This window comes from Neomonachus schauinslandi, chromosome 5, assembly GCF_002201575.2.
Source record: "Neomonachus schauinslandi chromosome 5, ASM220157v2, whole genome shotgun sequence".
NCBI lineage: Eukaryota > Metazoa > Chordata > Mammalia > Carnivora > Phocidae > Neomonachus > Neomonachus schauinslandi.
In genome coordinates this window covers 131,461,570-131,480,066 of record NC_058407.1, presented here as the reverse complement: position 1 = coordinate 131,480,066, position 18,497 = coordinate 131,461,570, and positions in this window count along the sequence as shown.

The window sequence follows — 18,497 nt, the reverse complement described above, 5'->3', positions numbered from 1 at the left end:
AGTGTGGTTTCTTTAGATACTGTCTAGTTTTTTTTTCAAGTGGAACTTTCTGAAGAGATCAAGTTATTTCAAAGATTTTTGTTTATGCGTGTTTTTTCCTGGAAGGGTGTCTTGGTCAGCGAGGGCTGCCGTAGTAAAACACCACAGACTAGGTGGCTTAAGCAAAGACATTTATTTCTCACACTTCTGGAAATGGGAAGTCAAAGATGGAGGTGCCAGCAGGGTCTGTCTGGTTAGAGTTCTGTGCTTGGGCTACAGACAGTCACCTTCTCACTATGTCCTCACATGGCCTTTCCTTAGTGTGCGCATGCGGGTGGAGCAAAACGGCAAGCTCTCCTGTGTCTCCTCCTATAAGGACACTTGTCCCATCATGGGATCCCTACTGTCATGGCCTCATCTAATCCTATTTGTCTCCCAAAGGCTCCACATTCAAGTGCCATCACAGTGGGGGTTAGGGTTTCAGCATTTGAATTTGGGGGTAGGACATAAATGAGGGGCTTTGGAGGTATTAAGCCCAACACTTTTAGCATCAGAATCCCTGCAATCATGTACCAGCTTGTGAGATCTCTTCTACCTTTGTGTCCTGTTGATATGCTGGGACCACTGTTGCTTATTTCCCATTGGCTGGCTTAGCTGACAGAGCTTCGCAACCTCTTCTGAGTTTTGTCTTCAATCGTTCTAGTTCTTTCTCAATGGTTCTTGGAAAAATGTTGTCAGGAGGCTCTTTCAGGAAAAAGTTGGTGGCTTGCCATTATAAAACTTTTCTTTTACTAAGTCACCAGAGAAGTCTCTGATGAAACGCATGCAGGGGGATACAATGTCCTGGCCCTGTTAAAAATGATGAGAAAGAAGACATAGATGAGCAAATGAGAGTTGACTTGCTTAAATTCTTGTAGGGTGTATTTGAGAACAACCAGCTTTGGAGCAAGATGGACTCGGTTTTACATTTTGGTGCCACCATTTAACACCATTAAAGTCTAATGACTTTAGGAAAGTTTCGTAATGACTCTGGATCAGATTCTCTTACATATAAAATGGGGATTTAAATACCTACCTGGTAGCACTATGAAGATTGGTCATTTTATATAAAGTATGAAGCACAATGTAAGTGCCAAATATTTGTAATGCTCATAGTCCTTCATCACAACTATAAGAATACCTCCTTTTCCTGGGACTCTTAAAGTTCTTCAAATTTCTATCTACCTTTTTTAGGCACGTAATATTTGACATATATCCTCAATGGAGAAGACAACTAGCAAACTCATGAACTGTGATTCTATTTTATCAACATGGTCTAAGACCAGGGTCCGAAAGCCCTTGAGCCTAATCTGGCCCGCTGCTTGTCTTGGTAAATAAAGTTTTATTGGAACACGGTCACACTCATTCATTTACACATTATCTTCTGCTGCTTTTGTGCTACACAGCAGAGTTAAGCACCTGTGATCAAGCCTCAGATATTTACTACTGCTCTTTTATAGGAAAAAAAAATGTGATCCCTGGTCTAGGGTAATTATTTCCAACTTTGTCTGAAAGTACTGACTGATCTTGACTCCTTGAGTACAAGATTTGCATAATTCGAATAGCCTATTTCGTGTATGAATATCCCTCATAAAGGAAGAAGTTCTAGCTTCTAAATACTTTGAACCACACATAAGTATAAGGGATGAACCTGGTCGCTATTCTGCCAATTTGGGAATTTGGGGAAATTCGTTCTGTTTATGGCAGAATAAACATTAGGAGCTCAGTATCCTAGCCTGATGATCTTAAGACCACTAAGGAACAAACTGCTACATTCGAGTTTATTGATCCAATGCAAAGAGGAGGAGGCATTCTGGAGAGTGTCTCACTGAGCAAACAAACAAAAAGAAAGGGGACAGAGATGGAGTTCAGGTGAAATTTGAATGAAGCAATGTTTTGATAGGCTCAAACCAAAGTACCGTAGTGTAGAGGTCAATATCAGGTCTGGACTGAAACGTGTTTCCGTGGAAACAATAACGTTAAGATAGATATGGAATGTTATGCCCTTATCTGAAGTTCTGCACCTGGTTGGTTTGTAAATCGTGACTGCTTCTCTGTGTCAAAAAGGGACTAGGTTCTCCAGGCAAAAGGGGGAGGTTTCACACGTACTGATACAATTTCAAACAGCAAAGGCTCTTCCAGTCTCTGATTTTAGAGAACAAAGTTTCTCAGTGAGTGAAAAAGCGGTAGTCACTCAAAGAAGGAGTTGTTATGACATGTTAGAGTTGCAGTATGTCTTTGGGAGAAATATTGTTTCCTGTTAACTTTGCAGCTGGCTCTGTTATTCCAGCCTGATGAATGGCTGGGCAGGTTTTTACTTTCTTGGTGGGGACAAATTTTTACGTTTTCATCAGGAAGGTGATGATGGCAGGTGTGGAGGTTGCAGAGATCCAGAAAGGAGAGCAAGATGGGGTGACACAAAGACAGTGCAGAGGTAAATTCGAGGCCAATAACAGACTGAAGCGAGATTTCCCACAGCCTAGTACAATGCCCGATGAAATACTACCCAACTTGATACGTATGTGCTGAATACACCAATGGATGGTATTCGGGTGGCTGGGATGAGTCTCAAGCATAAAGGAGTAATATTATTTTAATGACACTCATATTATTAGTTACAGTCTCACATAGAATTTCACGATGCTCCTTTTAACATTTAACCAGAAAAATGGAATGAAAGTTCCACTAGCCAACCGTCAAACGTATTACGCATTTTCTTCCTTAGACACTCACAGAATAAGGTCAGGGTTATTCTTCATATTGACAACCGTCCATTAGAAACTGCTGTTGTGGGTATGGTTGGCCTCTCCTGTGGTTATAGAGAACAGATTAGAACCTAAGAATGGCCTGGTTTCCTGGGGGGGGGCAAGGTTTATTTCCCGACATGTTTGTGGGGGACAGGAAGTCCTAAATACTGCATCTGAAATGGCTCAGGAAATGAGTCTTGTGGCTCTAGGAATGGAAACATAGCAGAACCCAAACATGCTGCCTCCATGACCCTCTTACTTCCTCTGCTCACTCCCGGGGAACCCTGGGAAGCACAACTAAGAGGGGAAGCAGCTCCCTCTCCAAGCTCCCAGACGAAGTGATAACTGGGGTGCTCCCTGTCCCCTGTAGGCTCAAAGGGTAGGATCAATGGGGAGAAAGAAACTCACCAGAAATATTCAGAGTGCCTCTCCCTTTCAGGTCAGAGACTGCTTGCCACCCTCACAGACCTTTCTTAGCCAAAGTCTTCATTTCTCTGAAGCTCCGGAGCTGTACATGCTCACCTTTATGCAACCTCTGTTTTTCCTTTTTTCCCTCCTCTATCTTCCACAGATGACTACTAGTATAAATTATCTTAAGTTTCGAATATTCTGTTCTGCCTCCGTTCTCTTTCCCTGATCCTGCCTGATTGCCACTCCCCCCCCCTCGAAACCACTGAATCCTCAGTGGCAGCACCTCAAGAGCCTGAGGACTATTACAGAAATGAACTCCGCCTCCACACCTCTTTCCGAGGGGCGGTGGGGTAGGGAGACATCAGGGAAAGGTGGGATCGTGGCTGAATGGATAACCAGGTTTCTCGCTAACAGCAGCTCAGGACCCTCAGACATCTGATCAAGAATTTGGTCAGATACCGTGGGAGATCGATCAGCTACGGAAGGTGAGGATTGTCTCTAAACTGACTCAGTGGGGTTCATGCTAAAATTGGGCTCCGCGGGTATGGCAAAGGTGAGGCCTATTTGGGAAAAGAGCTTAGGGGAGTCTGACTAAAGTTCGGCTAGGGAGAGAGCCTTTGTCAGGTAGGGACAAGTCCCGTTCCAGAAAATAGGAGGTCGGTCCTGAGTTGCATGGAAAACAGGTAGATATACCTTAGGGAGGTCAGTGGCAAGCTGCGGGAAAGTGGAGGAAATGAGAATCTGCTTCCCGTGCACCAAGTCATCTTGTGCAACAGTGAGTTCGGTGCCAGGGCCCGGAGCCGAGATGGAGTTCACTTTGATTAGAATCAGCTGGGAGCCGAGAGTGAGCCCCTGAGGTCCTCCAATGAAGGAAGAGGTGACCTTGGGACATACAGTCCTATACTCTCAGCTTCACCGATGAGCTGAAATAATTGTTTACAGTATAAGACAAATATTAGGAGAATATTAGGAGAAGGGAAAATCCTAATGGATAGAAACTAACTAGCACCAAACCAGAGCAGAACAATGAAATCCAGGACCACTAGCAGCCTGGGTTTCTTAGTGTCCCTAATACTGCCAGACAAACTTAATAGCTTCTTGAAAAGAACTGCGTGCATGCACACACACACACACACACACGCACATCACCCCAGTGAATGGTTAAGAGCAACACAGCAGATGTTACTTATTTTGACTTTCCTAAAGCACTTGATAAAAATGTCTCATGAAATTTTACTTGCAAAACAAGTTCAAATTGGCTGGAATAGGAGAATTCCAATGCAGATTGAAAACTGGCTCCACAACCATAAACCAAAGGTAGTGGAACTGATATATAAGTGGCAGCAGATCTAGCTGCTGGAAGGTGTTTAGAAGACTATCCCAGGGGTTTCTGCGAGCACTGAGTTTATTAAAAATCTTTATCAATGAGTTGGAAGAACCAGTCAACAGGATGTGCCTGAGCTCTGCCAGGAATACTAAATTAGCAAGTGTTAGAAAAAGCACGGAAGGGGCACCTGGGTGGCTCAGTCGTTAAGCGTCTGCCTTCAGCTCAGGTCATGATCTCCAGGTCCTGGGATCGAGCCCCGCATCGGGCTCCCTGCTCGGCGGGGAGTCTGCTTGTCCCTCTCCTCTGCCTCTCCCCACTGCTCCTACTCTCTCTCTCTCTCTCTCTCTCTGTATCTCTCTGTCTCAAATGAATAAATTTTTAAAAAAATCTAAAAAAAAAAAAGAAAAAGCACGGAAGATAGGTCCCGGGCAGAGGGATAAACAGAGAGGTTAGGAATGTGTAGAAGGAGGAGGAAGGAAGGAACAAAGTGAGATCCGCCTGGGGAACTTCTCAAAGTTCTGGTCTGTAGAAGAGGAGGTTCTCGAATTACATGGAGACCACAGAGGTATTAGGGTAGAGAAAGGCCCAGGAGGGCAACAAAACCGCGGATTAGGTATAATATGGCAAAACCAACAAGGGAGGCCCCAGGTTTGTGGGGCCTGGAGTTTATAGAGTTTGGTGAGTCCCCTTTAAGAAAAAGACCAAAAAAAATGTATTAATTTAAAATTAAGTACACAGGGGTGCCTGGGTGGCTCAGCTGGTTAAGTGTCTGTCTGCGGCTCAAGGTCATGATCCTGGGGTCCTGGGATTGAATCCCGCATTGGGCTCTGCACTCAGCATGGAGTCGATTTCTCCCTCTCCCTCTGCCCCTCCCGCCCTTGTGCTTGCTCTTGCACTCTCGCTCGCTCACTCTCTCAAATAAATAAATAAATAAAATCTTCAAAAAAAAAAATAAAATTAAGTACAGGACTTTGAAAGTGACTGACTAGAGTCCATGGGGCCCCACAGTTTACGCTCCCTGAGTTTCACGGTGAGTCTGCCAGCTGCACACCCTGCTGGAGTCACAGGGGTTTGGTGGGAAAGGTGAAGGGAGAGCAAGATTGATCTGGGCTCAGGGCATGGCCGGTGCGGAGGGAGACCTGATGGAGGAGAGAAGGGGGTGCTTTTGAGAAACTGAACATTGTTCCAGTGCCTGTCCGGACTATGGGCTATGAGGTGGCAAAAGGCAAAATACCAGATCAAAGCAAAAAGCAAGGAACCATGAAAGCCATGTTGAGGAGTGTTTACTGGATCCCAAGAGCATTGGGACAGCTGGGAAGGGGCTCAGTGAGAAAATACTGTTATGTGAATGGAGTGTTAGAGAGATCGCCAGGCTGCCAGGTCCAAGGGAGGTAAGAGAGGCGTAGAGAGGCTGACTTCGATGTTCCAGGGACCCAGATGAGAGATGGGAGCTGACTGGGATAGCAGGAGACACAGAAACAGAGCAGATTTGCTTGGGAAACATTTAAAAGCAAGAAATGGTGGGATTCAGTGTTCAATTAAATATAGGTGTCAACAACAGGAAGGAATTCCTTAAAATGTCTATAATTCTTGCATTTGAAACTAGGTGCCATCCCTTAAGAACTTGTTGCCAACCTCAGCTCACTAACTCAGGGGTGTTCATCAGGTGATGTTTGGAAGAAGTCAAGAGCCTCAGACACATGAAACCACCCACATTTAGCTAAACAGCTAAGGCATTGTAATTTTTTTTCATCCTCAACAATGTTTATTGCAATGCTGTCTGTCCCTGGAAGGAATTAGGGCAGTGCATGGATAAAGGAGACTATCTTCATGCAATGGAGCACTGCAGGCTTGAATAAGCAGAAGGCATGCCTGCAAGGGTGGAGTTAGAATGTCGTCCATAATAGTCATAAAGTAAAATAGAAAGTTGCAGAAAGTGATGTAAAATATGATGCAACTTTTTTTTTTAAAGTATGTGTTTGATGAGCATAGAAAGATTCATATGAAACTGGTAACAGCGGTTACCTCGGGGTGATAGGATTAGGAGGCAAAGGGAAAGGAGGAGGCACTCTCTCTTCTTCTTACTTGATGCATTTAAAGGACGTTGTCTTTTTGGTGAGACAGTTACATGCATACACACATGCGCATGAATATACATTAAATGGCCCTGGAAAGACTGAAAAATGGAAATGCCCTATTCATTAAGAGTATTGTTATTGTTATGTTGCCCACTCTTCAGACTGCTGCCGTATGGAGGTCTGGAAATCACAGGAGAAACCACTGGGCTGTGTTGAAGCAGTGAGCTAAGGCGGATCGAGCCCCGGCAAGGTTCAGCTGGGTTTTTAGAGGAGCCCAGTGACCTGGGTGACCAGCTGTCTGGCACACCCATGCAAAGCCACTCTGTTTCACACAGCCTTGAGCCCACTTCGAATCAGGATACTGTTGTTTGTCCACGTCAAACTATGAGCTCAAAAGTGTCCAGGGCTCACAATCGGTGAGCCTGGAGAGACAAAGCAAGCAGAAATATTTAGGGAGGACCTTATCTGTGCTGATGAGCTGAGGCTTACTTGGAAATTTCACGTATTCCACTGACAGGCTTGGGTTGAAATCATCCTTGGATTGCTCATCATCTTCGTATCTGCAAAATTGCCTTTGACATCACAGCTGAACAGACTCTCCTCATGGGCTATGGTTACATTTTGCTTCCATCTGAACTGGAAACACCCAAAGAAGTGCTTTGCTTTGCAACATCCTGTATAATTTTATTCTGTTTGGATTTCCCATCATCTGTAAAGAAAATAAATAGCTTTCTTGTGAGTAGTGTTTGGGGCAGTATAACTATAATCAGTTTCCATTTCAAGTTTCTTCTGCTCATCTTTTCATTCCAGCCAGAGGTGCTAGATTCTGACAGTTCCTTTTCTTTGTGTATTGATCTTGGTCTGTAGCAACTGGCTGATAAACGTAAAAATCTTGTGTTTATCATCTGCCAGATTTTTGTTGTGAGGTTTAATTTTTTTCCTTTACAAACTGTTCAAGTGTGCTAGCTATAGAAACCAGATGGTTTTTCTATCGCCTTGATGTTTCCTTCATGTGAATGATTGTCCAGAGATTTCTAAGGCTGTGCTGGGATAGTATAGTTTCTATAGTTACTCTGGTTAGTATCACTACATTTATGCCTTTGCCAGCACAAAAGAATATTCAATCTATCAAAGTCTGGAAACCACTTAAAATAAATGGCTCTGTATGTTTTGAAATTATGTGAGGAAACCCTAGGTTTCAAGTAACCGTTAATAAATAATTACCCTTTTGTTAACACATCCTGCCGATTCCTGATAAGAAAGAGTTGATGGATGGTGTAGCTGGTCTATATAGTCTATAGCGTAGGGTTTGTTCAAATGTGCCTATTTTCTATTCCCCACAGATGTAAGCTTCCAGAGGGCACAGGGAAACATTCTGTCTCCACACCATATGAAGTACTGGGTGGATAGTTAAAATAATGTCAGGGCAAATCTATTCCCTCGAAAGCTTTAGCCCAGAGCTTAGCCTGTGGATGCTCAGTAAGTATTTGTTCACTGGTTGGGATTTATGACTGGTGGTTTAGGAGACAACACTTGATACAGGTGAACGGTGGTGCCGCAATGACCAGAACACAGAGAGGAGTTTCTCGGGGATTCTGATTGTGTGGGTGGCCTGAGATACCCAGGGCCTCTGGACAAAGAAAGTGTTCAGTAGTCAGAAGCAATAAGTAAGTAACCAAAACCAAGATCTTAGACCTCAACTCCATACTGAAGATGTGTCAATGTCCCACAGCCAAAGGCCACCAGGAGCACATCTGTGGTTAAACAAGGTGGATTTATTACTCTTGCAGTGAGAGAGAACATACAGCATGGGGAACCGGGGGTGTCTCCGTGTAAGACGTTGTGGGAAAGAAACTGTTATAGGATTTGGGCTTTGGTTGGGTGATTTGGGGGAGGGTCTAAGGAAACAAAGGTTTGCTTTAAATAACTGGGTATTATCAAAAAGCAGGAACAATTCTATAAGAGGTTATCTTGATAAATCTCATCCAGAGTTGAGGGCACACTAAAGCCAGGATAAAGCAAGAATTGGTAAAGATGTAGGAGTCACTTATTTAGCAAGATTGGAGGGTTTTGGTATCTTGGGTGACCTGGCCTGGGTGGATGCTCTGAGATTATTTATGTCCCATGGGAGGACACGCGGCTCAGCTGGAAACGTCAGACCAGATTGTGGTAATACTGAGGATCCCATGGAAGGTCACATTCGTTCCGTACATCAGGGAAGCTTCTTTTCTTTCTCAGATGTCAGTGAAGAAGTCAAGAAAAGGGATAGAGACCTCCAGCTCCTCATTTCACTGCTTTGCCTTTGCTTTATTGCTGTCTGATTAACTTAGATTGCCCCAAACTCAGACATTTCTGCTGGTAAGATGGGTGAGCCTCATGCCAGGACAGTGATGGAGCAGTTTGCTCTGCACACTGAAATGTCATCTACCTAGAACGGTCCTTTGGTAACAGACAAAAACATCACTTTTCTAAATGGGTTTACATGAGCTAGAAATAGAAGGATTTAAAGACTGGGGCAAGGAGATGCACATATTTTGAACATCCCATTCAGAACAATTCACGGAGACAAAAAGTCTGTTTCTAACATAGCCACACACACATCTCTTAAAATATTGGATGCCAAATAAGGTCATACAGCAGTTCACTCTGCACACACATTTGAACTCCAAAGTCAAGGAACACTTAAGAAATGTTAGATGGCAATATATTTGGTTAAACCATTTAGAATACTTTAAATAGGAACCCGGGTGGGGGAAGCAAACCTCATCTACAGCAGCTCTGGAGTCAGAAGAAGGAGCAGCTTCTCTGTGTTCTTACCTGGATCTTGGAGGGAAATGAGGAGGTCTTTTGGGTGAAGGAGCTCATCGTTAGCTCGTCCTTCCAGATGAAAGTTATCCCAACCGATCTCCATATCGTGGATACTTGGCAAAGAGTATCGAAAATGTTGACCTCTTGCTGAGTTGTAACTCCTAAAATGGCAGGAAATATTGACTTCATCATGTTGAGCACATGGCATTTATTATTTACTAGGAAAATGAGGCTTTGAGAATTTAAATTAATTGGTCAAGGTCCCCTAGTTAGTGGGCAACAGATGGAATTTAGGAAGAGAAACTTCTGATGTTCATGCCAAAGCAATGTTCTTAACCAGAAGCCGTTTTATCTCCCAACATGAAATAATATACATTTGAATGAGTTTCTCGAACTCCCAGAATGGTCAACCTTACCAGGATAGTTCTAGGGAGACTGTGTGGAGGTCAAGAGTAAGAGGATGGTAAGTTGTGTGGTGGCCTCAATTCTCCACCCTTCCCTATCTATACTCTGCCTAAATGACTTCACAGTCCCTCCCATGAAAGAGGTGACCTTGGGTTTGGGTTTGGCCATGTATCCTTCTTTGCCCAGTAAAATGGGAAACCAGTGTTGGGCGTGCCAGTTCAAAGACTACACCAAGGGCTTGTGCATTTCCGTGTGCGCGTTTGCACGTCAGCTGATCAGCTGTCATAATCAGAAGTTGCTCTGGCCCGTTCACGGGTCCCAGAGAAAGGACGAGGGTCACATGGAGCAGAGCCACCTCTAACTGCACTCATCCTCCATCCACTGACCTCCTGACAACCTGCACATTCTTGAGAATAAATTATTGTTTTAAACCATTATGTTTCAGGGTGTTTTGCTCTTCTGTATCTTTGTGGCAAATACCAAATATATTTGAATTCTACGATATGGGCTTAAAGCAACTTCTGCTATGAGCTTTGGCTGTTATTTAAACTTTCTAAGCCACAGTGTTTGTCATAAAAGATAGCAAAGTAGAAATTCCAACCCATAAAATGTTTTTGCATTTCTGTGTGCTGAATGCATGAGCTAATGCTGGTAAAATGCTTAGTGTTGCACCTGGCATGAGTTATACGGTGCTAACCTGTCGTCGTGGTGGCCCTTTGCCTACTCAAGGCCCCACAGGCAGGAAGGTCTCTGTACTGGGTGCCAACACACCGGATGGCGGATCTGTGTCCACTGATTGGTTCTGAGGTTTTACAAGTGAAACAGTTAGGAAGCTACATGGATGTGACCATTGAGCAGAATCAATTTCTTGAGCACTGAACATTCTCAGCCTGAGAGAGTGGTATATGTGTGCACACCTGCGTGTGTATGCCTCCGTGTGTGTGCACCTATGTGTGCACCTGTGTGTGCACCTGCATGTGTGTGCACCTGTGTGCACACCTGTATGTGTGTGCACGATGTGTGCACCTGTGTGTGTACCTGTGTGTGTACACCTGTATGTGTGTGCACCTATGTGTGCACCTGTGCGTGCACCTGCATGTGTGTGCACCTGTCTGTGCACACCTGTATGTGTGTGTGCACCTATGTGTGCGCCTGTGGGTGCACCTGTGTGTGCACCTGTGTGTGCACACCTGCATGTGTGTGTGCACCTGCATGTGTGTGTGCACCTGCATGTGTGTGCACCTGTGTGTGCACCTGCATGTGTGTGCACCTGTCTGTGCACAATTGTATGTGTGTGCGCACCTATGTGTGCACCTGTGTGTGCACACCTGTATGTGTGTGCGCACCTGCATGTGTGTGCACCTGTCTGTGCACACCTGTGTGTGTGCACCTGCATGTGTGTGCACCTGTCTGTGCACACCTGTATGTGTGTGCACCTATGTGTGCACCTGTGTGTACCTGTCTGTGCACACCTGTATGTGTGTGCACCTGTGTGTGTACCTGTCTGTGCACACCTGTATGTGTGTGTGCACCTATGTGTGCACCTGCATGTGTGTGCACCTGTCTGTGCACACCTGTATGTGTGTGTACCTATGTGTGCACCTGTGTGTGCCCCTGCATGTGTGTGCACCTGTCTGTGCACACCTGTATGTGTGTGTGCACCTATGTGTGCACCTGCATGTGTGTGCACCTGCATGTGTGTGCACCTGTCTGTGCACACCTGTATGTGTGTGTGTGCACCTATGTGTGCACCTGTGTGTGTACCTGTCTGTGCACACCTGTATGTGTGTGTACCTATGTGTGCACCTGCATGTGTGTGCACCTATCTGTGCACACCTGTATGTGTGTGTGCACCTATGTGTGCACCTGTGTGTGCACCTGCATGTGTGTGCACCTGTGTGTGCACACCTGTATGTGTGTGCGCACCTATGTGCGCACCTATGCGTGTGTGCACCTGTGTGTGTGTGTGCCTATGTGTGTTTATTCTGACTGGAATGGGAGCAGAGGCAGGGAATATTTCTGCTTCTCCAAGATTCTGCAGAATGTCCTCACTTCATCTGTGTTCCCATTATTGCACGAAGCTGGGCACTCCATTTCTTGGAGTTCATGATGTTTCAAAAAGAAGAAGTTGTTCACAAAATGGTGGCGTGTCCCCCAGCCTTTTAGTTGGGAAGCATGCCTTTCCTAAGCTTCTCCACGCTTGTAGAAGGGTGGTCACCAATCTTCCGGGGCTGAGTGGGAGAGCCAGATCCTCCATACACCACGTCCCCTCCCTGCTGGCGTCCATGCAACTTCGATGCTATTGAAGAATCGATTCCAGCTGCCTTCCAGGGCCAGGCCGCATTTTGTGATTCATTTGGGCAGCTCCTTCACAGAGCCTCAGACGGGGCCTGAGAGCTGCCGCTTTCCAGCCTTCCAGCTGCACCAAGGCAGGAGGAGAGAGTCCTCGGCATTTACCGAGGCTTATAAAACTGTCAGCAGATCAGGTCCTTATGCTCCGACTCCGGGCTGCTTTGTTTTACAGTGCTGAAGTCAGCATCCTGCCCAAATAATCTCAGGGAGTCCTGCAGAGCCCTGGGGGAGGGAAGAGGTGAGGGGGGCCAGGGGAGACCTGTCAGGACTAGGATAGAAAGCCCTGGGAAAAGGGACAGACTGACAGGGCTTCAAGCCCTTTCTGGGAGATTTCTAAATCCCATATTGATTATGTCATGTATGTAATCAATCCTTAGTGATTGTTAGGGAAATGACCAAAGTATTTAGAAATCCGATGGACTTTTAGGCACTCTCTCTCTCTCCCTCCCTTCCTCCTTTCTTTCCTCACCGTTAATATTATTTCTAATTATCCTTTTTTTTCCATTTTTCATTTCCTCTAACCAGATCAGACATTTGACTTTCAAATCTAATAATCCCTTTGTATCTTTGGTCAATCTTAAGAAATCCGTCTCTCTCTCTCTCTCTCTTTTTTTTTTAACCTCAGCTGCTTGCAGAATAGTTGCCTGAAATAGGGCTACATTGGTCTCAAAAATACCGCACCTCCTCTTATTTCAGCAATAGTTGAGAGTCGCCCAGGTGCTAACCAGCATCCCTGCCTCCTCACGGAGCCCGCTCTCAACCCCAGCCAGACTAACGATGGGAAGGTTCCCTCATACACGAGGACAGTGGGTGTGAGCCAGGATGAAGGGAGTCGAGCTCCTCTTACGGGGAAGATGAAGCTGGGACGGGGAACAGCCTCAGAGATGCCTTGCCAGATCCTACTCGGGCTCCCACTTGGTGCTCTGCTGTAGCAAGTCCTATGCATTTCATCACGATGACGTAGGCCTAGGTAGAAGAGCAGATCAGTGCTCAGAGGCCCCGAGTGCCTGCTTGGTGATGGGGCGCACTGACAGGCCTGTCTGCAGAGTCCTAAATCATTAGGTGCGGGGGCTGTGTGCCCACCCGGTCCCCTTGAATGACACACCTTTTCGAGCGCAATGTGGAATGTGCAAGAAGCTTCCATAGGTACATTGACATTTTGTTTCTGGAATTAATTCAAACCCATGCTCTGCAATGAATTTTTTTTTTTTTTTTCCAGGTTGGGTCTTGCCCTGGTTTCCTTTGGCTTCTCTTGCTCAAGTTTCAGCTTTGGACTGAATCACATGCCCCCCCAAACTCATATGCTGAAGCCCTTACCCCGTGCTGATGGTATCGGGAGATGGGCCTCTGGGAGGTGATGAGGGTTAGGTGAGGTCACAAGGGAGGGGTCCTTGTGATGGCATCAGTGGTGTTATAAGAAGAGAGGGAGAGAGAGAGAGCTCCTCTCAGCCACGTGAGGCCACAGGGAGAAGGTGGGCGTCTGCACATCAGGAAGGGGATGTTCACCACGAACAGAATCGGCCAGCACCTCAATACTGGACTTCCAGCTGCCAGACCTTTGAGAAAGAAATGCCTGTAGTTTAAGGCACGGGTCTCTGGTATTTTGTAACAGCAGCGTGAACTAAGACAGTTTCCATTGTTTGCTTAGCATTCTGTAGTAAGTTAACAGTAACCTTACCCCATGGAGGACATGACTTCTCCCATTTCCTACCTATTCGTTCAAGGATAATGTGGATATAAAGCAGGACACTTGTTCCCCTTAGAACCAGTGTCCAGACAAGGGGACGTAGGGGTCAGAAGTGAGGGGTAAGACAGACACCATGAAGCAATAATAAGAAAAAAATATATGATTTGTGCACAAACATTACTTAGAAATTCTTAAAAGCCACATAAAAACAAATACAAAATAATCCCATATCAACAGAGAACAATAACTCAGGTTCTAAACGGAAAAAGTTATTCTTAAATATTCTAATGCTATAGGCTCAAAAAACTGAGCCTCTCACGGTTGGAAAATGTAATATTTCTAGAGCTTTTTAAGTTCAGTACCAATTTCCCTGTTGTTTAACAAAGAGCAATATAAATAATGAAAGGGATTTTTAAAAACTTTTCTATTATGAATTTCCACTTCTAATGATAGTACATTTTTGACTCAGGAGAATAAGGAACTATCTTAAATACACAAAACTCAACAACATTTAAAAAGAACTTAATTCTTAATCCCCTCTGAAATTATGTGGCACGATTTAGTGCAGTCCATGCACTACCACATTTTCAAAGAAATATATTTTACATGTGGGAAATATTCAAGCATATAAGTTTATATTCAGCCTTGAACTTTGAAAGAGAGGGCTGGAAATTATATTAATGTTAGTTCCCAGCTGGGAGTAACTGGTGAGCTGGTTTCTAATTATTTAACAGAATTGGACAAAATGCATAGACCCACCTGCTCTTGTTTTGCTTCATGTCACGCAAAAACAAACAAACAAAACAAAACAAAACAAAACAAAACCCAAAAACATTACCATAAGAAATTGGCTTGTGGTCATGATTGTGCTGATTGCTTAAAGCAAAAAAAAAAAATCCTCCAAAACTTGCTATATTTTAAAAGTCCATCCCTTGAAATTGATTACTGTATTAATTGAATTCACTTTGGAGACCCGATGAATAGTGAAAGTCTCTTCACATTCTTTCTTAGAATTCATTTCTGCAAAGGAACAGCAAATAGTTTTGTTTTCCTTCTAACAGAATTCCAGGCTCAACAATATTTCTAAATCACCTATTCTGTGTCAAACCAAGATTGCAAATCTTACGATTGATCACCTTCCCAGTGCCATTTTTCTATAATCATAAATCTTACATTTTGGGTAACATCTGGGCATAGATATTGAATCACTGATGTATATTAATGGCAAGTAGAGAGATGGAAACAGTATTTTTAGATACTGATGCTTTCCCATGAGCTCTCTCATAGCATTCTACTTCAGGTACACCTAAGGCTTTAAAATTGTAATTCCCCTGAAAGTCACCAGAACTACAAATACATTGTGAGAGAAGTCAGAAAAAAAATAATGCCTTTGCCTATGTGCAGTTTGCTTGGCTTTTGTAAGCAACAAGCTAATGTGTGCCACACTAGTTTCTGGGCCATCATGCTTTTAATCCCCCAGCAGTTTGATTTTATTGAGCCTGGGAAGTAAGAACAGGCATTGCATCCATATGAAATTTTGACGACTGAATTTCAGGAAGCAGTGCCAAGGTGTATTATTATTATCTGCATTGGAAATTGTTTTGGAGGTACACCATGTTTTGCATGTGAATTTCAAAAAAAAAAAAAAATTCACAAACTTCTTCTGCACTTTTGTAGTCTAAATATTTTTTCACTGCATGCATCTTGCATCCAGTTTTTAAGAGTCATCCTTCAGAAGGTACACAAGGCCAGCCAGTCAGCTGCATTCCCTAACATAAATCTTTTGCTTGTGTCGGAGACGGGAGACACTCGGATTGTTCGCTGGAGGCCATGTGTATTGAACACCGTTAATTTAAGCAATGCAAACAGTGAGCTTGATGCAGCTGACATTTTCTGAGCTCCCTATGGGCCACCTAGGATGTTATGTATTTTCATATGTTTTGCTTAATTTGACTTTCCCAACAACAAGGTAGGTATCATTATATCTATTTTAAAGACAAAGACACTGAATCTGAAGCTAGCATGAGATGGAAGCCCAGGGCTTCCACCCCGAGTCCAGTGTACCTTCCAAGGAGCACCTAGAAATGAGAACTCAGCCTAAGGAGCATTCCTGGGTGACTCGTGTTAGGGAACATTCCCCGGGGCATCGGCATAGCTTTCCACTAGCGTCTCCAATTCAAAGACTTACTAGAACATACACAGAATACAAGCATTCTATGAGAGTCCGGGCTTCTCCTGAAAGCTTCTCTTCTGGGATTTCCATTACACACCCCTTGAAATCCTTGCTTTGTATTTGATACACCTGTCGCACAGTGAGATTACTGACCATGCTCTCCTATGTCCCCTCCGTTGTTTCCGTGTGCTTCTCTATGCCTACCTCCCTTGACTTTATCTCTTCTTGCCCATGTACACTTTCCTTCATTGTAGCCTTGTTCCATGTTCTCTGTGTTCTTTTCACATCATCCTCCTGCCCCTGCCCCTTCGAATGAGGGGAATTTGCTTTGTTTAAAAAAACAAAACAGTATAATATTTCTTAGCACCTGAACGCTTGGCATGAGCTTCCGTCTTCCTACGGCTGATTGCTCTTCCCAACTGCTGATGTTCAGAAGCATTTTAGTAATGAATTTTCTGGCTGGTTATATTCTGGATTAATGGCAGTTTATGCCAAAATTCTGATTTTCAGAGAAGGAGCTGGGACACCAATGGGATAAGAATCCTCCCCGAGTTCGTATAAATCGTTAGTATTGGCAGATAAAATTAGAAGGCAGGTGTTCTCATTATCCAAACTGAAATTGTGCCTCCCAACATTGGGAGAGAAAGAGCCTGGGGTTTGAGCTGCGCACTGGTGGGGAGGCAGGCAGGAGGAACCAGGCGGGACCCAGCGCAGTTCCAAGTTTGGGGTGGGCGCGGGAGATGGGTGATGCCTGTAGGAAACTTCCTTGCCACCGAGCCAGAAGGATGACTGCTGGTCCTTCACATAAAGCTCAGCGGACTTCTAAGTTGGGGGCGCAGGGGAAGGAGCAGGGAGAACAAGGTGGGGAGATGGGACGAAGCCTAGAGAGCTGGGTTAGGCTTCAGGGCACTGATAAACTCCCATTCAGTGGTTAGAGACCCCTTCCAGGTTTCGGTCACTTAGCTCAGTTAAACCTAAACACTAGACCCCAAGCACACGTGTAGGAACATTGTTTGCCGATTCAACAAATACTTCTGAGAACTCACTAAGTACCCTCACAGAGCTGATAGTCTGCAGGGTAGACAGACGTTGTTCCAGACAGAAAATGAATGTCTTCAGAAACAGTGGGAGGCAGTACAACACAGAGGGGCCCGAGTTAAGATTCTTGCCCCACTCCCTCCCTCCCTGATCCATCCTGAGGCAGGTTCCTTCTGTTGCCTTTTCTTTAAAATCCATGTAACAATAGTCCCTCCAGGTGGAGTTATCATAGTTCTTAAATGAAACACTACACAGGGCAGTGTCTGGCACCCCATAAACCTTAATAAATATTCACTCTTATTATAGGGGATTGTCTGCAAATTTTAATGATTTATTAATCAATAAATATTTGCTCTTGCCTTTTGCCCGGTGTAATTTATCACCAGTGCCCAAGAGAAAAAGAGGTTGATTGAGTTTTTCCCTGGATAAACCTTCAGGAGAGCAGATCAGTAAGGATAATTTTCAGACTCGCGAACCTTTTAGTCCTAGTTACATGGTGGTTTTAGCCTGTTTTAGGGCTTATCTTGGAACAAAATGCCATGGGCGTCAGGTAGGACTGGAAAACTTTTAGGGGGAGTTGGACACCGGGTTAGAAGTTCAAGAAGAATGAATCTGAAATGTTTTTGGTTATCAAATCTATGCAGGTAGGTACCATTTTTCATTTGCCCTCTATGCTTTGTTACACTTTGTTGACTATATTCTCTATGCTGTGCTTTTCATCTCCATGACTTACTTATTTTAAAACTGGAAGTTTGTCCCTCTTAATCCTCTTTATCAATATCGCTCATCACCCACCCCCCACCTCCCTCTGGCAACCATCAGTTTTTTCTCTATATTTAAGAGACTTTTATTTGTTCCTTTGTTTTTTGTTTTTTGATTTTTTTTTTTTAGATTCCACCTTTAACTGAAATCATATGCTATTTGAGTTTCTCTGACTTATTTCACTTAGCATAATGTCCTCTAGGTCCATCCACATTGTCGCAAATGAACAGATCTTGTTTTTCTTTTCCTGAGTGTGGTAAAATATACATAACATAAAATGTAACATTTTAACCATTTTTAAATGTACAGTTCAGTACTTAATTCAGTGACATTCAGTGACATTAGTACAGTGACATTAAGTACAATCACACTGCTGTATGATCATCACCACCATCATGTCCAGAACATTGCATCTTCCAAGCTGAAACTCTGTCCCCATTCAACAACAGCTCCCCCTCCCCCTCCACCTCCCCGCCCCCCCCAGCCCCTGGCATCCACCACTCTGCTTTCTGTGCCTATGAATTTAGCTACTCTAGGTAACTCATGTAAGTGGAATCAAACAGTACTTGTCTTTCTGAGACTGGCTTATTTCACTTAGTGTGATGTCTTCAAGATTCATCCACGTGGTAAAGCGCATAGTCCCATTTTTAGAAGACAAAACAGAGACTCGGAAGAAAAGAACCACTTTTCT